This window comes from Sus scrofa, chromosome 2 (genome assembly GCF_054392235.1).
Source record: "Sus scrofa isolate SSC_HxYL_T2T_F1_AM1 chromosome 2, Sscrofa_HxYL_maternal_Yorkshire_Landrace_v2.0, whole genome shotgun sequence".
Classification (NCBI taxonomy): Eukaryota; Metazoa; Chordata; class Mammalia; order Artiodactyla; family Suidae; genus Sus; species Sus scrofa.
The window spans coordinates 93,812,932-93,837,339 of NC_139384.1; the positions used below are offsets into that span (position 1 = coordinate 93,812,932).

General features: G+C 44.8%; 2 long non-coding RNA genes across 5 annotated transcripts in view; one reads left to right on the forward strand and one right to left on the reverse strand.

The window, feature by feature from the left end:
• The window catches only part of LOC102160872 (uncharacterized), a 147,706-nt gene that overhangs the window by 78,679 nt on the left and 44,619 nt on the right, over window positions 1–24,408 (forward strand). Inside the window, exon 4 of one of the 3 annotated variants that reach the window (XR_014838065.1) lies at window positions 18,923–22,099. The exons of the other annotated variants lie outside the window; for them this stretch is intronic. This is a non-coding gene — a long non-coding RNA (uncharacterized LOC102160872). Of the gene's footprint in view, window positions 1–18,922; window positions 22,100–24,408 lie in introns of those variants that run through there. 3 annotated transcript variants of the gene reach the window in all.
• Window positions 12,454–24,405, reverse strand: LOC102161047 (uncharacterized). 2 transcript variants are annotated; one of them, XR_014838066.1, is made up of 7 exons: window positions 24,331–24,405; window positions 24,121–24,234; window positions 20,884–21,655; window positions 20,567–20,761; window positions 20,062–20,140; window positions 19,753–19,965; window positions 12,454–14,803 (listed from the first exon to the last, which is right to left on the reverse strand). It is a non-coding gene; the product is annotated as an uncharacterized LOC102161047 (long non-coding RNA). The 2 variants fall into 2 exon arrangements; XR_002341744.2 differs by lacking the exons at window positions 19,753–19,965; window positions 20,884–21,655; window positions 24,121–24,234; window positions 24,331–24,405 and having other exon boundaries at window positions 20,567–20,703.

The following is a 24,408-nucleotide window of genomic DNA, read 5'->3' on the forward strand; positions in this document are numbered from 1 at the left end:
TACAGATAGGTAAGAACATTGACAAATGGTCAGATGGATCTGACCCAAATTAAGGAAACTTTTTCTAGGTTGCTCTTTTGGAGCTGAAATGTCTAAAGTTCTATTTTATTTTATTTTCCACTGTACAGCATGGGGACCAAGTTACACATACATGTATACATACTTTTTCCTCCCACTGTTGTGTTGCTATCTAAGTATCTAGACATAGTTCTCAATGCTACACAGCAGGATCTCATTGTAAATCCATTCCAAGAGCAGTAGTTTGCATCCGTTAACCCCAAGCTCCCAATCCCTTCCACTCCCTCCCTCTCCCCCCAGGCAGCCACAAGTCTATTCTCCAAGTCCATGATTTTCTTTTCTGTGGAAATGTTCATTTGTGCTGTATATTAGATTCCAGTTATAAGTGATATCATATGGTATTTTTCTTTCTCTTTCTGACTTATTTCACTCAGTATGAGAGTCTCTAGTTCCATCCATGTTGCTGCAAATGGCATTACGTTGTTCTTTTTTGTGGCTTAGTATTCCATTGTGTATATATACCACATCTTCCTAATCCAGTCATCTGTTGATGGACATTTGGGTTGTTTCCCTGTCTTGGCTATTGTGAATAGTGCTGCAGTGAACATGCGGGTGCATGTGTCTTTTTCAAGGAATGTTTTGTCTGGATATATTCCCAAGATTGGGACTGCTGGATTGTATGGTAGTTCTATGTATAGATTTCTAAGGTATCTCCATACTGTTCTTCATAGTGGCTGTACCAGCTTACATTCCCACCAACAGCGCAGGAGTGTTCCCTTTTCTCCACACTCCCTCCAGTACTTGTTATTTGTGGACTTATTATTGATGGCCATTCTGACTGGTGTGAGGTGGTATCTTATGGTAGTTTTGATTTGCATTTCTCTAATAATCAGGGATGTGGAGCATTTTTTCATGTGTTTGTTGGCCATCTGTGTATCTTCCTTGGAGAATGGTCTATTCAGGTCTTTTTGCCCATTTTTCCATTGGGTGATTGGTTTTTTTGCTGTTGCATTGTATAAGCTGCTTATATATCCTAGAGATTAAGCCCTTGTCCATTGCATCATTGGAAACTATTTGGAAGAAGGATTTTAAATAATGCAGATGTGAAGAAACTGAAGTTGAAAAGCCAAGTAAACAAAATAATAAAACCTAGCTGAATCACTGGTAGGACATTCCACATTGCTTAGTGTTGCTATTAATGACTTTCAAAGGCAAGAAGGACAACAGAACTAGTTCCCACGGAGAGGTGTGAAAGAGCTGATCTGTCCTTTTAAACATAGATGCCTTTCTTTGGAGTGCACAAGAGGGAGGGTAGGCCATTCTTAAAGGCTTAAGTGAAGGGACTGCTGGCCCTTCTAGGACCTAGACACTGTGACACCCAAGGACTAGGTTTGAGAGGACAGCCATGAGTAACAAATAAAGTTCTAGCCCTGCTAGTCCCAAGAGTTTGTTCTTTCTATCACATCACATCCAGCACTCAGGAGCAGTGGCTATAGATGTGCAGGTGAGGACAAGTTTTACCTTTGTACTCAGATGACTTTGACTTCCCATTGCCATTGCAGCCATTCTCCCCAAACGAGCCTTGATCAGTTTCAGAAAGGTCATCTTCAAAATGGCTCAATAGTTTTCCACAGTTTTAATTAATAAATTAAATGGCATGGAACTGTATCTGAAAGGATCATGTTTATTCTAAAAAACGACTTGGGAGTTATATAAAGTTACCATCCTGATCATTAATGTTGGCAACTACTACAGTGGAAATAATAAACCTCTGTTCCCTATTCTTTGTTCTAACCACCTTTTCGTATTTAACACTCACCACCCAAAATCTCCTAGCAACCCAGAAGTCAAAGAAAATGACTGACCAAATGAAACAAAACTCATTCTTGGGACTGAGGGATTTAAACTAATGTGTCTGCTCCCAACCCAGGTCACCTGACAGTGACCTGTTTGTGCCAGGGCTGCCTAGACATTTAAAATGTATATTTACTTTCATGTTTACTTATTAATGGAAAAGCTAAATTGCCTGATGGCTCTTCCAGCATCAAGAAATATTCCCATCCCCATCTATCTCCCTGCCTCAGTTTTTCCCAACCATTCCTAAAACTTAATGGGCATTCAATATATGTCTTGTGAAGAAATGAATAAAAGAGTGAATAGAAGGGGAATAGGAAAAAGAAAAGACTCTTCACTATGCATGAACAAAGAAAGCAGTCATCTTTCATATGTTCTTGAAATAGCTCCATGAAATAGGAGACATTTTTTTCTCCAACTCATCAGAAACTGTTGATAAAGCACTTTACATAATACAATAAGGAAGGCAAACTATTTCCTGAGAGCCTGTTATGCTGGGCATTTTGCTTAGATTATTTAATTCTCATCACTTCCCTGAGAGATTACTCTTATCTCTATGTCACAGATGAGGAAATTGAAGCTCACAAAGACTGAGTTTTGACCAAGGTCACAAACTAGTAAGTGACAGACCCCAGATTTAAAGCCATCTCTCTCCGACCCAAATTCCTTGTGCCTTCTGTAGCATCCTTTACTCTGAAGTAAAGGAAAGAAACGTCTCCTGCACAATGAGATTACCACAGTACTTGTATTAAGAGGGAAAGAGAACAAATTCATTATTTAGAAAAGAAGTCTAAGTCCCATTTCAAAGATATACACTCCAAAAGGACAGAAGATTTAAAGTTCCACTAGAAGTCCCAGGTGACATCAATAAAAACTCAAAACTCTCAATTCTGAGATTTCTTTTGTCTGGTAAATCACGTTGATTTAGACACTTTGCAGAGATCCAATGTAGTCAATAGACTTGGAAAATTTTAAAATACAGTGTGTTTGATACTTGATGAAAGTAGTCTCACAGCATTAGTGCCCTTGTGAATATTAATGAAATGTAAAATATTTACTAGAAAAGTGATCAATAATGCAGCTTTGAGTGGGCGATGTAAAAAATATTTTTATTAGGGGTGAGAAATTTCTTTTATTTAAATCCACTAAAGAATGACTTGGGACACTTTGGAATGCTGGCCTTTAAAGATCTGTCTGTGTTACCCTGTGTGGAGGAAGAAATGGCCTCACTATTCCCTGTTTTTATACAACTCATTGGAACTCATACATTGATTTTTATGTATAACCAGCCACAAAGTCCTTTTTTTTTGTTTGTTTTCTTGCTTTTATAGGGCACTAATCATGCCTGTAGTATAATGGACTAAATGCACAGGAAAACACTGACACTGCAACACTTTCTTTCTTACATTTGGAGTAGACAAAACTTTCCAATTCTGTTCTCCTGTTACCAGTCCCTAAAAAATAAGAAAATAGTTATTAAACCTCAAGAGAGATGCTTAGGGAAGCATACAATGTTTTATTAAGCCTAAACTGAATAAGAAACTGTAATTCAAAACATTTCCAAATGGAGGCTCTATGAATCACGCATAGGAATAAACTGCTTTCTTTCACAGACAAGACCCTTGATGTGGTGACCACTTGACTATAGCCTTCTGATAGCATCATTCCAAAGGCATTGTCCTTCTCAGTCTATTGCCTGTGGCTCATCACTCAACATGGAAACTTAACTGAAAGGTGGACTTATGGGCCAGACAGGATCATTGAAAGGCTGGTCATATCGGATTGAATGGGGGCATCCATGACTTTGAGTCATATTCAAGCTGGTTCAGAATGCATACTGGCCCTGTATTTTTCTACCTGTACTCAAAATTTTCTTCCATCTGTATCTCTTCAAAGAGATTGTCCACTTCATACATATCTCAGAAATTTCCCCTCCCCTCTCTCATCTTCCCAGCTCCTATCCATGACCACAGTGTTAGAGCAGGATAACACTTGAGCCAAGCAAGTACATCAGATCTACTCTTCCAGGCACTTGGAGTTGGGACCTAGAGACTGGGCCAACTAACTACAGGGAGGGAAAATGGAAGATCACATAGACTAGGGGAATGAGATAGCTATTGCAAGTGGCCATGGTAACCACCTGCAAGGTGATGAATACATAAAAAAAATGTCTTCAGATAAAGATGAGATGAACATGAGAAGAGAAGGAAAGAAGAGGCAGTCTTCCAGAGATTTTTCCAATTCATAGGAGGCCCAGCTGTCCCTCCTGTAAATTTGGTTCTATAGGATTCCTTTGTGTTCTGTAATAAACTACCTATTCCTTTGAGCTCACTTGAAAGGATTTCAGTCCCTAAAAACCAGCAGCACCCTGGCTAAAATCTCTAGCCACTCTTGCAGGTTATTTTGCTCTGAGCATCTCCCTGACCTAGTCTCCCAGAGGCATCAATCACTGTCAGCCTCAGGGTGTGCCCAACCAGTGGAAGATTGTTAATGAGAAATGGAAAGGAGGCAGACACAGAAACTCGGAAGAAGTAAACAGTGAGTAACACTGGAGAAAAGATCAAAGTTCTGTCCTGCCCTAAACAAGAAGCTGGGACACCTCAGCTGCCTTTGAAATGCAGGTTGTCTTTTCACATCTGCCTAAGGTAGACCTTTGGATGTTTCAGGAACATTTGGAGAAAGAACTGAAGGAGTCCCTGTAGCCCAGCCCCATTCCTTTATTCTAAGAGGAAGTCTGATAGAAACTGACCCCCATGTGTACACACACACACATTATTTGATCTGTTCTAATAGGAAACAAATCTCTATGGTGTTTAACCACTGTAGGTAATTACAATAAGAGAGTCCTCCCTAAAAAGGAAATAGAATCATTCATGAATAAATACTATCCCAAAAGGGACCCAGGGCACTGAAAGGGAAGGAAGAGGGTGATTTCATAGTGAAAAGGGGACAAAGTTGTTTTTGTTTTATGGTTTTTCTACTTCCAAAGGGGATGAAGACTTGGAGATAAGAGTAAGGTTCAGAGGCTTTCTTTTTCCCTGGACTTGGAGTTGAGGAGCTTAGGAAGAAAGAAGAGACAGGGCATCAAGAGAACTATACCACAAGAAAATGACATGTGCCCTAAGAGGAGGACAGCCAGAGAGGTGTGGGACATTGGAGAAGGGAACTACTCCTTCCACATGGGAAATAAACAAGGAGGACATCCACAGGAAATCTTGGGGGGCAAAGTAGCAGAATCATGGATGAGACATTGTTTGGACTGCAGAGCCCTGACAGGCATATGTGGGGGGCAGCACCTCCAGTGGCTGCCACTAGAAGAAGCTGGGCTTTGTCACAGCACGGTACATGTCCCTGTGGTCATATCAATGCTGGGAACCAGGGGCTGAATGTCTGAATATAGTTGTTCACACTTTTAGGAAGGATAATAGGAAATGGGTTACTCTTGGGAGAATGTGGGACAACTAGTGGGCTGTGGCCATTTTCCTGAGTATGGCAGAGGTTGGGGTGTGGTAGGAAGGGCGCTGAAGTGGGCTGGGTGGTGCTCCAAGCCCTCAGATGCTGCACATCCCCACAGACCCTGCAGGCTTCCCCCAAAGCACCTGTGTGTCTATGTGGTTTGGGAAGCAAGACTGGGAGGAGCTGCTCTCCCACTAGCCAGTGAGCTAATTAAGGGATTAACTAGAAGTGTCCTTATGGTTGTTTGTCCCTGGATCTCCCAGGGTTCACCAGAACAGACTTTTAAGGTAGGTCTCTGGGTTCCCATGCTCTAGAATTTCCACATGACATGTAACACAGGAGAGTTCAGAGGTCATCACGTGTCACAGAATTGGAGTTTGACCCTCTCTCAGCTAACTCTGTTTCCACCCATTGCCCACAGAAGGAACCCAAGTCCATGCATTCTTGGGATGGGGTGGAGACTTTCTGGTCCCCATTCAAGAGAATGTTTTTGGTTCTCAGCTTTGTCCCCAGAAGCCAGTCCTGACTTCCTCTGACTCATGAGACCAGGCACCTGCCATTCCCATGTCAATTAAAAACCTTTTTCCTCTAAGCTACACATCTGTTCTGTGTGTCACCACAGGCCATGTGGCCTCAGCTCTTTCCCCTCTACAGCTCCCTCATTATCACTGGTTCTGGAAATTTCCCTCTCTTGCTTTTGAATTCAACTAGGTACTTCAGTTCTTTAATTTTTTAAGCATTTTTTATGCATTAAGATAGGGGTGGAGGATTTTCCCATGTAAACTCAGTGTACCATCTTGGTTAAAGGCCCTGCTCATCTAATAAGTGACAGAGCTGGGTTTCAAACCTAAGTACTCTGAATCTAAAACCAGAGGTAATTTCTTATTCTACCATGCTTCTTCCAGAGCATCTCAGTAAGGTTGAAAGACTTAGCCAACATGAATTTTAACAAAGGAAGAAAGGTGGTAAACTCATGGAATTACTACACTTATTATAGGTTAAAACCCCACATTTGAGAAAGTTTTAGAGAAATGCACTGAATGGAACTCCATAGGCAATTAGGATATTCTAGAGAGTGATCCTGATCTTCTGAACTTGGCATGGAAGGCAGCTGTGTGAACAGGGGTCTAGCCCAGCCTGGCGATCCCTGTGTCCTTGGTTGTAGCAGGAAGGAACCACTGCTTGCACATGCTATTTCTCATATACAAACCACCTCTCCCATCTGCCTTGCACACGTACACACGCACACCCTCCCATGGCCAAGCCAACACCACATCTAGAGTGTGAGCTTTGCTTTGGGAAGACGTGATGCTTGTCACTCAACCTGGTATGTCTGCAGGGACAGGCTGTAGAAAAAAAAATAGGAGCCTAGATACTCCTAGAAAAAGGAGTTTTGCTCTTTACCTGCCACAACCCTCAGGTTGGCCACCATGTTCCTTACACCAAATGTCTGCGTATTCAGCAGCAGAATCTCATCTCAAACACAGCTGAATTGATCATTTATAGTTTCCATTGCCACAGATGCTACCTCCTATAATCCAAGCAATTGTGTAGTGATTGATTATACCATACCAATTTAGTTAACTCATTTGGCTGGGAAATGGAGTGCTTGGTTAAGTGAGTTTCCTCCTTCTAAATAATTTAGGAGGTTAGAACCTGCATCTGAAGTCTCCTTTATGCACATGTAGATGTATAGATTGACTTGAATCAATGACTGTTTATCAAGTACAAACTGTAAACGCTTTGGGCATTGACACAAGCTGGGCTTGCCATCAAGGCTGTGCATCTTGTTAGCCACACAATCTTGGGGAAGTTACTTAACTCCTGGGCCTCGGCTTCCTCACCCGTAGATTGGAATGACAAGCTCCATTTCCGAGGATTACTGTGGGGATGATGCTATAACGCTTGGCATGGCTCCTGATACAGTGTTCACCCTCGCTAAGTAGCACATATTATTGCCATTATCGTTATGAAACTGAAACTGTCTCACTGCCTAGTAGGCTTTCACAGCATAGCAATCAGGGACAGCCTCAGAGCAATCCACAACAAAAGTCACTTGGAGAAGGTGGGGTTGGGAAACAAGGCCAATGATTGGCCTGGGAGTTTTGCCCAAGAGAATGGGCAAGTATCAACTAGATCTCAGGTACCCGGGCTGGTGACTGAGCTTACGCTGCTTGAGTCAGTGCCCTGAAGTCCATGAGGTTAGCTGTTGACAGGGAAGAGAATTCCTTGTCCCTATAAGATGCAAATCCCCAAGAGGTTACCTTAAAGAGCCATTTTTGGACTGGCTGCTATGGTGCAGTATTTGGAGTCAAGACTGCTTTCCTGTTTGATTACAGCCTGCAAAGAAGAATCGAGGCCCCAAGTCCAGCTGAGGAGATTTAGATTGTTGTCATCCATGGAATTCCAGCTAAGGAACTCTCACCCTTCAGGACATGTGTGTAGACAGATCAAGAGACATTTAAGAAAACCACCCCCTCCGTGGCCCCTCGAGCCCACCCTCCAGAGCCCCTCTCTGGTTTCCCACACAGTGTTCATTCCTCTGGGCATTGCTTCTCAGGAGGCTGGGAAAAAAGGAGATTGGGTCTTCCAAGGTTACCAAACTTTATCTCTTTTCCTTTGCTGCACAAACAACTTATGTGAAGGCCACCCAGATTTCTGCAATTAAAGAGAAGCTTGCAGGAAAGGGTATGACCAAGGCTGTTTCATATTCTGCCAAGTTGAGGCTCAAGTTGCCTCTGTGGGAGAACTCCCCTGCCATTGCTAACTAAGCAGCTGCCTGTCCGTGGAGCAGGAGGCTGTGGGAGGGGGAGCTAGAGCCCCAAGTTGCATCCCTGGCCTCTTTGCAATGCTCTGAGTTCAGCCAGACTCTGCTCATAGATCCCAAGTCGAAAGTGATTTCACATTAGCAACAGCAATTCAAACAGAGAACAGCTAATAAAACTTGATGACCTGTAGCAGCGGCTCCCAGAGTCTGATCTGGACTAGTGGCATCGCCTTACCTGGGAAATGGTGAGAAAGCCCATTCTTGGGCCCCACCCCATTCCTGCCTACTGACTCAGAAACGCTGAGGATTGGGCCCAGGCAGTGGTTGAGAAAGCCCTGCAGGTGATTCTGATACTTGTTGAGAACCAATGGCGTCTAGAAACCCCAGCAGTAGAAATAAAGGAAATCATTCCAGAGTCTTGTGAAAACCAAAGTGTGGCTAGGTGGGTATGCCTGTCCCAGCTCCCACCGCCCACTCCCCTGGAATGATCTAAGAAGGAGGGGCACATAGAGGTTGGTGACAATTTGAACAGATAGACCAGGGGGACACACCTGAGCCTGTGTGAGTGGTGGTCAGTATCTCTTTTCATTTGCTTATTTATTAATGAATGTGTTCAGTGCCATATAAAGGTTTCTGATCACCCTTCATTAATATCCATCATTAGGCTCAGGATTCTCAACCTGACAGGGTGGGGAAATGATCCAGAAGCAGAGGAACATCAGTTTACCACCAGTTCTGAAAATCAGTACCAGAAGTCAGCAAATCCCGGTGATACTGCTCAGAGGAGCAAGAAAAGATGGGCTGAAAAGGGAAGAGAAGCAGGAAAAAATAGGAGAAGTGGACAAGGACAATCCCACCCCAACATTTGCAGCAGGATCAGGAGGCCAAGAGATCCACAAATAGAGACCCACATACTGTTATGTCTGAAATTTTTAAAGTTATAAGTTAATTGCTCAAGTGAACAGACTATTACGTGAAACATGTAATATCCTCCTTCCTTGATAGATAAGACTTCATAGCAAAATGGAAAGGCACGTTTGGTAAACTTAGTGTTTTTGGACTCCACGGAATTCCAGAATGCAATAACACGGGAAGAATGGGCACCCATTCTGGCCTCTGGTCCATGACCCCCCTCCCTTTCTCTTCCCATCTTGGCTCAGTCTGCACACCACCAGCGGGTCACGCACAGACACTCCATAAGTAAGTCCAAGAAGCTCCATCCACACCCCTTGCAAATAGTCCTTCATGGCTACCACACAGACCTAAGAGGAGCATCATAGCACCAGAGACTGGAGCCAGGTAAGATGCCCATAAAGGCTCTGAAAACAGGCTCAGGGTTGTTGGGGCAGAGAATCCTGTCTGGTCCTGAAGCGGAGCAGGCTTTAGGCGCACATGACCCCTTGACCTGTGGATTCTTCATACCATAGAGGGAGTAGGAAAACAAGAGCAGGTCCCCTGAAGTAGGGGTCCGAGACAGGGGCCACCTTGCTCAGGTGTAAGAATGGACAGAGAGAAAAGAACAGGGAGAAGGGAATAATTAGCAGGTGATAAAGAAATCCTCCAAAAAGTGAATTTTACTGTTACCCATAATTAGATAGACCCAATTTTCTTCTGGGTATCAAGTTGTGATTCTTCTCTAGATTGGACAAACCACCCACACTGTGGTGAAAAGTGAATGCCCATTCCTGCTTCATGTTCTATTTCTCCACCTACATTACTACTCGGAGGCTAAGGACACCTGTGATGATAACTGGAGATCCATAATAATTTCCTATACTGCACACGGACAAGAAGGAAAGGAAAGAAGGAAGGAGGAAAGGAGGGAGGGAGGAAGGAAGAAATGGAAAAAGGAAGAAAGTTATGATCACAGATCAGAAGTTTCTCTGGGTGAAACGAAGGAATGTTTCATTAGATAAACAACTCAAAAGCAAGTTTACACAGAGAACTGGTAACTTGATGCAGCATTTTTGGGCTTTATGATGTGGGATGGGTGTTACTTGGCTTAGCTTCTAATGTTGCAAAATTTTCATTTGTGAAGGTCTCTATGGCCAGCTGTTTTGATGTAGATTACTTGAGTTTTGTTGTTTGCTGTGTAGCAGACATGAAATATGATGCGTTTCTCTGGGAATGTCTCATTTCCTGGGGTTGGAAATGCAGTGAGGGTAGGGGAACTGCTCCTTTTCTGAGCCATGTGCTCAGAGTACTGAGGTCTGGGACAACCTCGATCACAGCTTTCTCATGTTTTCCAAACCATTCTTTAAAGTATTGTGTCTTGGGAGGAAAAAAAATACTTTTTAAGGATAAACCAACAGAAGGAATCACAAAGGAAAAATTGATAGAATAGTATGCAAAACATTTAAAAGGCAAATAGCAAACTGGCAAATACATACATGGCAAATATGGCAAAAGGAACAACTATTAATATATGAAAACCTTATATTTTAATAATCATCAGTGTTCCAATTTTAAAAGTACACAAAAGGGAGTTCCCATTGTAGTGCAGCAGAAATGAATCTGACTAGTATCCACGAGGATGAGGGTTCAGTTCCCGACTTCACTCAGTGGGTCAGGGATCTGGCATTGCTGTGAGCTGTGGTGTAGGTTGCAGACATGGCTTGGATCCCATGTTGCTGTGGCTGTGATATAAGACTGCAGCTGTGGCTCTGATTGGACCCCTAGCCAGGGAACTTTCACATGCCATGGGTGCGGCCCTAAAAAGCAAAATAAAAATTAAAAAAATATGTAAGTGCTCAAAAAGTGGTAGAACATTCACAAAAGAAAATTTTTAATGACTAAAAAATATTCAAAGGTATGTAAGATAAAAATGAAGTGGTAATTGATATAATTTTTCTGGATGCACACTTACCTATGTGTCAAGAGTGTCAAAAAAAAAAAATTCATGCTCTTGATCCTGGCAATTTTTTCCTAAGAACATACCAGAGGTATAGGAACATATTGATATAATTAGGTGATGGGTACAGCAGTGTCTGCAATAGAATTAAAATAAAACCCTGTCTCTTTTCCCATCAGTCTACCTATGCCCTAGAACTTATACTCTGGCCCAGCTCTCTGGGGCTTTCATTCCTTCCATTATTCTCTCTCTCTCAGTTATGATCCATCTCTCTCTAGTGACTACCCCCACCATCAGCATACAAATATGTTCAGTTTTTACCAAATTTTTTAATCCTTTTTTGATCCCGAATCTCCATCTACTGCAGCTCCATTCCTCTGCTTCCCTTCAGAGGGAAACGCAAAAGAATGACCTCGACCCACTGCCTTCATGTCATCACCTCCCATTCACTCTTGGATGTGCTCTTGTCAACGGCAGAGGTGACCACCATCTTGCCAAATCCCATGAGCTCTTTACTGTTCTGACTTGAAGTTAGCGACAGGATTGCATGTGGTTAGTCACTCCCTGTTGTCTCTTTCCTTGGCTTCCATGATGCCGCTTTCCCATTTTCCCCCTTACTTCACTGGCCACTCCTTACCAGGCTATTTTCCTGAATCTTCCTTCTCCATCTGCCTTTTAAAGACTAGAGCTCCTCAGATTTCAGTCCAGAACAGCTCCTCCATCCACATTTATTTCCTGAGGTGCTCTCATCTAATCTCATGGCTTCTGATGCCGTTTTACAGCCATGACTCCAAAATTTTTGTTTCTGGCTTGCATTTCACCTCTCAAGTCTAGACTCAGATGGCCAACCACTCAGTCAATATTAACCCTTGTATATCTCGGGCATCTCACACTTTCCATATCTAAAGCAAAGCTCTGAACCCAATCGCCCTCTCCCCCCGCCACCCTGCTACCCAGATCTCTCTCTGCCATCCCCATCTCTGCTGCCACCCAGCTGCTCAGTTATTTAAACCAGATGATGGCAAGTCATCCCTGGCCCCGCCAACCTCTACATCCAAAGAGTCAGCAAATCTTGGTGGTGGTACCTCCAAAACGTGTCTTTCTTCCCTCAGCACTGCCCCTGTCACCACCTTAGTCCACATCACCGCCTCCGTTACTAAATCACTAGTCTCCCAAAGAGGCTTTCATCCTTTCCACTTGTTGCCACCCCTACAACCCTTTCTTTAAGCAATGCCAGGATTTTAAAAAATCAGATCATGGCTCTCCATTTCACTTAGAGCAATTTCCAAATTCTTATAGAGAATTGCTACACTGTGTGTGATCCAGCTCCTGCCTAGTCAATTGACTTTATCTCGTTGCACTGGCCTCCACGCTCACTCCAGTCCTGCCCACCCCTCCCTCCCCAACTTTCTGGAACAGATTAAGGTGCATGAGCCCACACAATAGTGCTCTCAACGGCAGTCAACATGAAGACATGCAAAGTAAGCTTTGAAGGATGTGAAGCCAGTTTCCTTTGAAACCTATTAGTTTATTCACCAGCACCCTAAATTTTGCCACTGATCTCAAATTCCACATCAGTTAGGAATTATTTGGGGCTAAAATAACAGTAGCATAAGTAATATAGAGCATTGTGGTTTTGGGTTTTTTTTTCTCCCGTCGTATATCATGAAGTCCTGAGGAAGGCTGTCCAAAGTTGATAGGTATCTACACAATGTCTTCTGTGCCTTGAGTGTCTTCTGTTTTTCACGCCTTTGCCTTATATGGGATTTCCATCCTCAAGGTCATCTCCTAGTCTCAGGGTGGCTGTTGCCATTCCAGACATCATGTTGACATTCCAGAAGAGAGGAAGAAAATTGTTGAAATTCCTTTTGAGACTAATAACGTAGTATCTTTGGAAAAGAAAAATATTAAGATAGATTATCTTCCCATGATTTGTCACAAATAATTTCTTGGGAAGAAAAAGAGGGTAAGTTAATTTGAAGATAAAGGAAATACATTCCTTTCTACCACCCTGGACAAAGGAATCTCGAGCTGAGAGAAGGAAAAAATAGAGCTAACATTTTTAGCATCTTTATTGTGTATAGAAACTTCATTTACAATATCTCAAAACACCTTTTTTAGGATAGGAGTTATGGGCCCAACTCCGTCTTCTCAAAATTCATATGTTGAAGCCCTAGCCCGCAGTGCTCAGAATGTGACTGCATTTGGAGAGAGTGTCTTTAAAGAGGTGATTGAGTTGAAATGAGGTCATTGTGGTGAAGCCTAATCCAACATGACTGGTGTCCTTGAAAGAGGAGGAGATTAGGACACAGGCACAGGGGGAGGATCATGAAGACACAGGGAGGAGACGGCCATCTGCAAGCCAAGGAGCAAGGCCACAGAAAAAAACCAGTCCAGCTGACACCTCAACCTTGGACTTCTGGCCTCCAGATCCATGAGAAAATAAGTTTCAGTTGTCTAACCCACCAGGTCTATGGTGCTTTGTTATGACAGCCTGAGCAAAATGATATGTATAATTACGCCTACTTCTCAGAGAAAGACACTGGCGCTCCAAGATGGTAACTTGCCCATGTTCATGAGCCGGGAAGTGGCAGTGCCAAGACCTAGTCCCAAGTCCAGCCTCTGCACCTGTGCTCTTTGCATCGCCAGTGACTCTCTGCCTCTCCCACCTTCACCAGAGATCTTATTTCCCCCAAAGACTCTTCAAATGTTGTCATTAGAAGAAGAAATGCAAAAAAGAACATGCCCATTAGGATGAGGAAAAGAATGTTTCAGGGCTCAACATCTAGAAACCAACTAGGACAAGAGGACAATGCAAATCCTCTGTAACAGAGCATGTTCAGGAATATTTTCAACACTTCAGATCATCTGTCAACCCAGATGGAAGATGATCAACTATTCCCCATTTTACAAAACTGTCATATTTTTGGAATTTTAATCTTTTGCTTTTGACATTCTATATACAGATTCTGGTGATTTGAGAATCTGTTGATTCCACATGAAATTGGGAGGGCATTATTATTGTTACTTATCCTTAGGTAGCACTCTGCTCTGGTTATTTTGTGCTGAGCTGCCTTGCTGGATTAACAACATTTAGGCATAGTTTATCCTATCAATTGAACATATGAACACATAAAATCCCCCCAAATTATTAATATCATGTATACACACAGGTCGGGCCAAAGAGTGTAATAGCTAGGCTAATGACAATGGCTGATCTGATAAATTCATTTATACTGTCACGTGAATAAAGAATGGGGACTTAAGCATATAACACAGTGTCTGAATTGGAAGCCAAATCTCTATTTTCTGTGGCGATTTGAGGCCATATTTTCCTCTTTACCTACAATTTTAATAAAATGAGCAATGAGAATAAAAAAAATATTTTTATATGAATAAGAAATAAAAAATATATTAAAGAAAATATCATATGAACCAGGGAAGGGTAACTTGAAAGCCCAGGCATTTTGGGAAATGTTTGCAATATATGCAAATGGATGGGGTTGAAGAAGTCCCCACCTGCAAGTTAAATGTGTTCCACTCATTACTGGGTGACTGTGACTGAGCAGCCTGAGCTTAGTGATTTAAACCAGCATTTATTTTGCTCCTGAATCTGCATGTGAGGTAACGCTTGGTGGGATCAACTTATCCCTGTTCCACTGGGTATTGGCTGGAGCATCTTCAAGGCTGGAACATGGAATCATCTGAAAGGTCCCTCTTGTGTCCCATGGTACATGCTGGGAGGACTCGTGGCGTCCCAGGGCACCTCTATGGCTGTGTATTCTTGGCACATCCTCTCTCTCTCTCCAGCACTGTGGCTTTACGGCAGAAAACTTCTTAGAAGTTGGCTCAGGGCTCTCAAGGTGCATGAAAAGATAGAGAAAAACAGGTTGAAGCTATGTTGCCTTTTATGTCCTAGCATCAGAAGTCATGCCATGTCACCTCAACTGTATTCTGTCCATAAAGGCTAGTTCATTTTCAAGGGGAAGGGAACTACTCATCCTTGAGTGATTGTAAGGGCTAGAAAATTTTGGGTGGGGATGGCATGGGCCATTTTTAAAATATGTGACAGAAAAACATACCTAGAAAGAAGAGACTATGATTACTAACAAAGTCAAAATACACTTTCATGGCTGGTGGAACAGGGGCAAGGAGTGGGGTGAGTCAGGAGCAAACAGGTCTGGGAAAATCTCAACTGCACATCTGAAGCAGCTCAGCCTGGGAATCACACCACAGTGTCACCTGGTATGACCTGGAAGACCAGAAAAAAGGGGCCGTTGCCATTGTTTCAGCCATCTATTCAAGAGGGCATCCAACTCACTTAGAAACAAGAGCCATTAGGAGTTCCCAGGTGGCCTAGTGGGTTAAGGATCTGGGGTTGTCACTGCTGTGGTGTGGGTTCGATTCCTGGCCCAGGAACTTCTGCCTGCCTTGGACATGCATGCACAACACACAGAAGTAAGGGCCATTAGTTTCAGTGTGTCAGAGCATGTGTGCACAAGAAATGCTTCTTGGGGGTCGAAACACACCTGCCCGTGGCTTCTTTTCTGATCTTGTTTTCTTCCTGTGCTTCACAGACAGACTAGAGAAAACCTAAACTTTCAGTGTTCCTATTTAGTCTGGGACTGGAATATTTGGACAAGTACCTTCTAAAACTCTGATAAAATCTATCTCCATATCTAATATTAGACATGCAGAGACATCCCCCTGAGGTTGAAAAGGAAGAAAGGAAGGGAGGGAAGATGAAAGCTCACTGGACATAGCAAAAGATAAGCTGTTCCAAAGGGCTGTTCTTAGATTCAGAGCTAAGATGAGCCCACCTCCAAGAAACAGGGAAGCACTTAGAAAAACTATGAGACCCGTGGGCAGAGATCCCTAAAGCCATAATATGAGATTATCAGGGACTGCTTTCAGATTTTCAGAGATTAGCAAATTCATGGTGAAGTGGTGGGGCTAGAGATAAACACAGCAAGCCAGACACTGAACTTAATAAATGAGAACTATGAGAAATTTGTCCACTTTTCACAGGAAAAGAATAAAGTTACACATCAAGCCACCCTATAGGCGTCACAGAGGACAGTGTAAAAAGGGGAACAGTAATAATGTCCCTGGAGAAAGACTTGAGGCTTCTAATCAAAAGGATACAAGTTATTTGCAGGAAAAAAAAATCCGCATGTAGGCATATCCTGATGACATGGTAAACACCGAAAGTAAACTTTGAATTTAAAGCCTATGGAAACCCACACATGTATATATATATTGGCGTATAAAATGAATTACATTCAAAATGGAAATATATTATCAGAGTTTCCTCGGATGCTAAGTCACAAAAGGTTAGGGAGTCACATAAGGACTCTGAATCCTGACAAATAAAATAATGTAACTTGATAATGTGGCTGGTTACAAAATGCATACTCAAAAGTAGACCTCTTTCCTGTTCTGGACAGTAGGGCAGAGAAAATCCAATTCTGAAAAATGCTGGGGAGGTGAGAGGAAAACCAAGGACCCCCAGAGCCTTAATATCAACCTGAAGAGAAACCCATGGGGAGATAGAAGGTGGTTGGATCTTGGCTGAAGATTGAGCAGGAACTATTTGAAGATTCTGTTTGCCTCTGTCATAAACCAATGTCTGCTGCCACTTTTAAGCTAGTGTATCATTCTGGGACCAATGAACATTCACTCATATCTACTAACAAGGGCAGAGAAAAGGTTTTAGGTGAATGGAAGAGGACAGTTGTGTTGCCAGGGAGTCCCTGTTGTTTCAGCTGGTGTTGTGCTACATTGCTTAGGGAGCAAAAGACTGACCCTTCTGAGTGTGAAAATGGTTCGGTGCCTCCCTGACTCCCTACTCCCCCACACCCCGGACACACTTTCGGATTCACTCCCTCTCACTTCCTGCTGTCAAGCATTTCTGAAGGCTGAGCCACCCTCCCTTATAATGTGTCCATCAAGTCAGCTTGCTTAAGAGCAATGCTTTGTTAGGAGTTTCTCTGGGCTGCCTCCCTCCCACCAGCTAGGAAGAGACTGAAGAAGATGGATGTGTTTGGCCCCAGGTGGAAGAGAGCAAGGCGGACAACCTTCTCACTCTGGCATTTGCTTGTGAACTTTTCTCACGTCCACAAGAATCATGGAAGCTGCCCCCATGTCCCTGCTGGAAGATTCCCAGGAAGTGGTGCTGGCTGGATCTGGTGCCTCTGTGAGCATTTGGGTCCCCACTGAAGGGTCTCAGGGGCTAGTGAGAGGACACTGAACCCCAAAGTTGGCTGGTCATTCAGGAAATAGCACCGATGCCAGGGCTGGCAGGGAACAGTCTCCCTTTGACCTGTGTCCTGCCACAACCAGTTCTTAGCCAGAGCCAATCAGACCTCTGAGTTGCTCTTCAGATTATCTCAAGGAGAGCGAAGGGGTGCAGGTTGGGAGGGATGGAGGGCAGATGTTCTAAGAATCAACACACTATTTAATCAAAGCTTTTTTTTTTTTTTTTTTTTTTGGCTTTACTTCTTGGGATTGTCATCCAAGAGTATAGCATTTAGGAATACTGAGAAGCCCAAATTGTGCTCTGCCTTCATCCATTTGGCCAGGCACCAGTCGAATTTTCTTAAGCCTCATGTTTGGAATGATGAGGACATTTTTCCATAGGAATAATGTCATCTGTTAGGGTCAGGCGCTAAGGACACTTAACAGTGTGTGTAATTTGTGATGCTTTTTAGTTTGGGGGCTGACTCTTGTAACAAAACCTGCTGGCCACATGGGCCATGACAGCCTGAAAGCAGGACCACTGTGGCCTGGGTTCTAACCCCAACTCGTCTCTCTTTAGCCGTGAGACCCTGGTCCAAATACCTGATCTCACTCGGCCTCAGCATCATCCCTAAAATGAGGATAATAACAGCATCCACCACCCAGGGTGGCTGTGAGGATTAAATGCAGGAACAAGAGTAACAGGGTTAGCACAGTTCCCAAGTCACTGTAAGTTCTTCAAGCATTGTAATACTTTTTATTATTCAGCAAGTATTGGTTGAGCATGGCCAGGCCCCGGACCTGTGCTGGATGCTGGGATATGGGGTGAGGGAAGATGAAAAATCCAGTTCTCTCCCTGGCTCTCAGGCCTCAGGTGCAGGGGTGTCTGGTGGGTCCAGCCGAGTGGATGAGAACACTGAAGGGGTGACGACCTCTTGCCAGGCCAGTCTGGGACACCTCCATGCCCTGGACTGACTCCCCATCACTCTGCTTTCTGCGCAGGGCTTCAGGCTGCATCGGCCCATCTCCCTGTTGCTTCCTCGAGCCCTGTCTCTCCTTCCCAGGTGACAGCCAAGTTAAACCGAGCTTCCTGCTTCCCCTTGCTCCCCCGTCTCTGGCAGGTACTCCTTGGGGGTGTTTTCTGCTCCCTAACAATGGAAAGGACACACTCCCAGGCTCACAAACGTCTCTCCTCATTGCTCTCACCCCTGCCGAACTGCCATGAGGATCTGCCATAGGGCCCAGGCAAACGTAGTGGTCAGCAGTTTCCTGGTGATTCTGATAATCCTGCAGATCCTAGTAGGATGAGTGGGACCCCCAGCTCCCTGAGACTGCTGGTCCTTGCGGTCCAAGGGCATCGCTTACCTTCTGGGCAGAGTGTGAAGCCTCGGGGCATGGTGGGGGAGGAAGACCCCAGCTGTGATGGGCCCGCTCCCATCCAGTGCCTTGATCACAGCCACTAGGGAGAGGGGACAGCAGGACAGGTGGCAGGACCCCTTTAAGCAGAAGGTGGGATAGGGTGGAGAGGGCGAACGAGGAGGAAATCCTACAGTTGATGGAGAATTCCTTCAGTCACAGAGCTGACCTAGCCATTTTCAAGACTCTAAGGGACCTTGGGCCTCTCAGGGATGCCTGTGGAGCAAGTCACATAGACAGAGATGGCCTATGTATTGGAAACTGCCTTAAAATATTTTTCAGCTAAAGGCTTTGGCTTTTTTTTTTTTTTTTTTTTTTAAAAGTCCCAGGACCCGGACCCTCTTGGCAGATTCAGAGGAGATAAGTTACTGCTGGAGGGTGAGCTCTGTTCACTGGTCTCTCTACTTGCTGACTGTGCAGCTGGCCCTCCCTGAGCTGGGATGTGGCTCTTGCCCTGGGGACAGCCAGGGCCCCCTCACCCTCCCAGCAGCTGTGCCAGAGAGGCAGCGGGAGTCTGGAAAAGACAGATCTCTGGACCTCGAAGCTGATCCAAGCTACGTTATTATGAAAAGTTATTAACTGATATTCAGTTACAGGATCACGGGCTAAACAAAGAATGAGGCCCAGCGCAGCCGAAAACCATATGGGCTTGAAGGCCATGCACACCTGCAAGAGACCGGGCAGGCCTGCTTAGAAACCGTCATCAATTCTAGGAAAACCATAAAGTTCCGACTTGCTTCATGGCACTTGCTAATTAGCTGCACACTGCGTTTTCTCCACTTCTTTATAAAGTCCTGTGCCCCCCCTCCCACCCCGTCCATCTCCCACGGCCCAGAACACCTGGGGAGGAGGTGTTCCCCACTCCCAGCCCTCAGACCGCAAAAGACATTGTAAACAGGAAGATAGCATTTACCTCTGGATCCAAAGCAAAAACAGAGAGGAAACTCTGAGGAAGTTATCACGAGAAACTAATTCCAGAGGGAAAAGCACAGTGCTTTCCTGTAACAGCAAGAGGCTGGAAGCCATTCACATTGATTAAGTGCAGGAAAGTGGCTACGTCAATTATGTACATTATATTCACGCAATGGGATGAGCAAGCAAAGACTAGAAAGATAAACATAAATGCTATGTGATGACATGGAGAAAGGCTTACCATATGATGTGCAAGGGGAATAAATGGATGCAAAATGTCTCTCTGCTGTAATTATGCCAGTGACGTTGTATATTCACGTGGCTCTGAGCAAAAGAGAGTGAGGAAAATCTGCAAACAGCTTGACTGTTCTTGGGGCGATGGGATCATGAATGGTTTTCCTTGCCTTTTACTTAGAATTTTATCAGTGCTTTTGTAATGTTTGCCTAATGCACACTTGAAAATGCAAGGAAAGAGAAAATAAAAACAATGAACGTTGGTTTAAAAAACGGGGAAGAAAACCAGAGCTTGTGGTATCTGAGCCAAACTTACACTGAAGGTTCCCAGAAGGCAGCCCCGTGAAGCACCTTGGTGAAGAAGAGTTCATTGTCACTTCTAGTCACTCATCCCTCTAAGAAAGAAGAAGAAAAATGATGAGTGTCTTGGAAGGGAGTAGAGGTTTCCACCAGCTTCTTCTCAGCTGGTAAAGATGCCCAAGTCCCTGGTTGGCAGTTCCCAGGGAGAGGTTCTGCCTGGGTTTACTCCCCTGAACCTGCGTGACGTGATCTTGTCAACCAAAAGCAGAATGAGACCCAAGTGCCTGGGTATGAATGTGCCCCCAGAGCTGCTGGGAGAACACAGGGGGAGATTTGTGAAGAATTCCCAGAAAGCAGCCCTCAGTCCCCTCCCAGCCTGCACCCCACCCCCCAGCTCCTGTTCTGGGGCGTCTCCCCAGTGCTTTACCAGAAGGCTTGGTCCCCAGCCACCTGGCTCCTGAAAGGGCCGAGTTGGCTGTGCCCAGGCCCCAGCCCACACTGTGCTTTGCAAAAGGAATTACCTTATAGAAGCTCAGAACTTGACTCTTGGTCACACACACATTTCTACTGCCTTTGGATACATATGCATTCGGAATCAGGGGCCAGTCACTTCTACTAAACTTGAGGATTGAAGAAACACAGCTTGTGTTTAAAATTCAAGAGATGCACCACAGCGGGGAAACTCATCTCAGGCTGGATTGCCATTCTTTATCGCTCTAGGGGTGAGCATAGGACGCAGAGGAAATGTTTGTGCATTCGGAGGAGGAGGACAGAGTCTGTGGGAAGGGTCAAGGGAAAGCATCCCCCCCGTGTGCTTCAGAGGATGAGACAAACTTACAAAATATCTCATCTTCCAGTCCCAGAAGGGAGGCGACTGCACCGCGGTGTCTTCTCCAGTTAAGGGAAACACGTGAATGTCCGAGAAACAGCCTGGAACAATCAGGGTTATAATTCCTGGCTGCAGCAAACGGAAGGGAGAGAGCAGAAGGAGCCCCGCAAGAGTAATTAGGCAATCGGTGGACCCAGCACAGAACCTGATAACACAACGGAAATGTTTCAGGGCCACGCCACCGGGAGCACAACTTCGATACCTAAGAAGTATTCGGACTTTGCCCCTCTGAAGCGGCAACTGAAAGCTAGTAAATTACACCTATGATTCTCACACAGCTCTTTCCAGGCGAATTGACTGCTTGCTGCTTCCTCCCTGCCCTGCATTTTGTAACTTGCATGTCTCCCCGAGAGGAATTGGCCTCTTGGTGCTTCAGGGATGCCTTGGAGACAGGGAAAATAGTTTTACCGGTTGCTGCATTGTGGTGACTCGTCTGGGGGCAGTTAACACTCCCCGGAGAAATGAATCTGAGAGATGAAAGTCTTTCTTTCTTAAGCCCTACAAGATTCTCTGCTTTCAAGCATCTTTGGTGTTGTCAAAACCTCTCCCTTGCTCTCTTGTCCAGACATTTATCTTTGTGTTTCAGCAGACAGATGGAAGATACGATGTGTGTGGGGATTTCTATTGGAAGTGGGTCCAAAGGAGGAAATCCTGCATCCCCAGAATACATTGTTCTCTCCTGCCTGGTGGTCAGAGCTTCCCAAACTCCTGCATCTTGCAGCTGAACATCATGAGGGGAATAAAAAGAAGAAAACTAGAAAAATTACATGTAAAACACAATAGATTTTATTCATTTATCCTCTGAGCCTTAGTCTTGGCAACATCAAGCCACACAAAAGAAGCAGACCAGTAGTCTCTGACCTTAGGCTGTCACAGAGTGCTGGCATTTGGAAAACAGTCCTACCCTTCAGCTGAAATGCATGCCTTGCCCCTAATTCCAAACACCCAACCTCTGCCTTTTCTCTCAAGGTCAGCGCCCCATCCTCCATGAAGCTTTCCCTGATCTTCCAGCCCCACGGGTAGGAGAGATGTCACAGTGCCCTGCGTGAAAGCACAGACTCTGAGGTCCTGTGGTCACATTTTGTCATCTGTGCAACCATGGGCAAGTCGCTCAACCTCTCTGTGCCTCAGTCTCCTCCCCTATAAAATGAGGATACAAACAGCATCTGCTTCATCGTTTTAGTAATTAAATGTGTCAATACATGCGAAGCTCTTCCAAGAGTGCCTCACATACAGTAGTCACTTAATAAGTATGAGAGTATTACCCTCTTATTACCATTTTTGTTTTTCACAGGATTATCATGATATTCTTTAGTAGGATACCCATTTTTGTGAGGGTTTTGTGAGTTTTTTTGGAGGGGGGTTTGCTGCCTTGGATTCTTCTTATTTGAACCATCTCTTCTGTCCTCTAAGGAAAGATTTGGGGTCCTTTTTTTTTCCTTCATTCCTTAAAGTCACCTAGTAGCAAAGAAGGGTTGGCTATTAAGTGAATGAATAATAAAAGACAGAAACACAAAAGCAAAATCACTGCACTGGGCCAAGCTATGAGGCTTCCTGCCTCCTGGGGTCCTAGGAAAATAAAGGGAAACATCATGGAAAAGGGAGAAAAAAGAAACATCATGGAGAGTTAAGTACTGAGCAGAGTGTGTAAGGGCATGAAATAAAGACAGGAGAAAAGAACCCAGGGAAGCCCAGGTGGGGAAAGGAGGGGGTCACACAGTCAGGTGTGTGTGCGTGTGTGCGTGTGCGTGCGTGTGCGTGTGCGTGTGTGTGTGTGTGTGTGTGTGAGAGAGAGAGAGAGAGAGAATGTATGTGTGTGTGTGAGTGAGAGTGTGTGTGTGTGTGTGTGTAGTATGTACTCTTTCCTGATACTCATATAAGATATATGTGCTGAACTTAACTATGTGCTAAACCCCATGCTAGAGATAGGATGGGGTGTTGGGGCAATGGTGTGGAAAAAATTGGACAAAACTTGGAGTTCCTGTCATGGCTCAGTGGTTAATGAATCCAACTAGGAACCATGAGGTTGCGGGTTTGATCCCTGGCCTCGCTCAGTGGGTTAAGGATCCGGCGTTGCCGTGAGTTGTGGTGTAGGTCACAGATGCGGCTCGGGTCCCACGTTGCTGTGGCTGTGGCGTAGGCCGGCGGCTACAGCTCTGATTAGACCCCAGCCTGGGAACCTCCATATGCTGCAGGTACGGCCCTAGAAAAGACAAAAAGACAAAAAAAAAAAAAAAAGAAAAGAAAAGAAAAAGGACAAAACTCTTAACCTCAGGGAGCATTGTGACTTTGGGGAAAAAATTCTCCTTCAGTATTCAAGCAACCAGTACCTATCACCCCAGGTACTGCCCTCCACCCTGCCCAGTTCCCTCCAAAGCAGCTCTCCCTCTGCCAAGGGCAGAGGAGGACAAACTCAGAGCCCCTGCACTGCCCACCACTGCCCCCGGGGTGATGCCCGCTGCCTCCCTCCGCCTGTGCCTTCTCCCACCTCAGCCCTCCGGGAGCCACTCTCCAGCCCTGAGCTCCCTGTCCCATTCTGCCCCGGAGGCTGTGCAGCTTCCCAGTGGGCCCCCTCATCTGCCCTTCCCTCCCGGGCTGTAGTAAGAATGAGCATTTCCAGGTAGGGGCTCTTGCCCACTCTCCCTCTGTGCCCCTGTACTCTGGACCACTCATGAAGGTAGGACTGGGGAACAGCAGCCCAGGTGTGTACGCCCATCTGCAACACTTGAGGAATGGCCTGGACATCCAGGGTATGAGAACGGATGAGAATCCCTTGGATCCTCTGGCTGCGCTTGAAGGGATGGGGAAACTTTGCCCCAAGTGTGCCACCCTGGCATAAAGCCTATTTTGAGCTGAAGGCAATTGAGAAGAAAGAGACACAAGAGAAATTCTCAGGCCTCCCCCTCTCTACAAGGAAAGGCAGGACAATTCTTAATCCCCATAGACAATTCCAGGCCCTTAGCAATCCAGAAGGATACCAACACCGGAGGCAGCTACAGAACAAACCTCCTGAAAAGCAACCCTTATCTTCCATTAGTTTTCCTCTTATATCTACCTTCCCAGAGTCTGTTGCCCCTAAAGGCCTAAAGCCTTCTTTCTTTGTCTTGTGATTCTCTACAGATTGATTGTTCTTTTGTTAAGATGCTATCTAAGCCCAAGTTCTAACCAGCCCTGTGAGCTACTCACCATTGAGGTTTCCCATGGGGATGCTCAGAGGCACACATTAATTAACTTCTGATTGTTTTTCTCCTGTTAATCTGTCCTTTGTTGGTCTCATTTGCAAAGCCCCTGCCAATGAACCTAAGAGGAGAAGAGGAAAAAAAAACAATCTTCTTTATTCTCCTAGAAGCCTCTCAATTTAGAAATGTGGAAAAGGAAACGTGGGGGTTACAGGACCTGCTGCACACCACGCAACACATTTGCTGCAAAGCTAAAGCTGGCGGCCAGGCTCATTCCATGTCTTCATCCTATGGG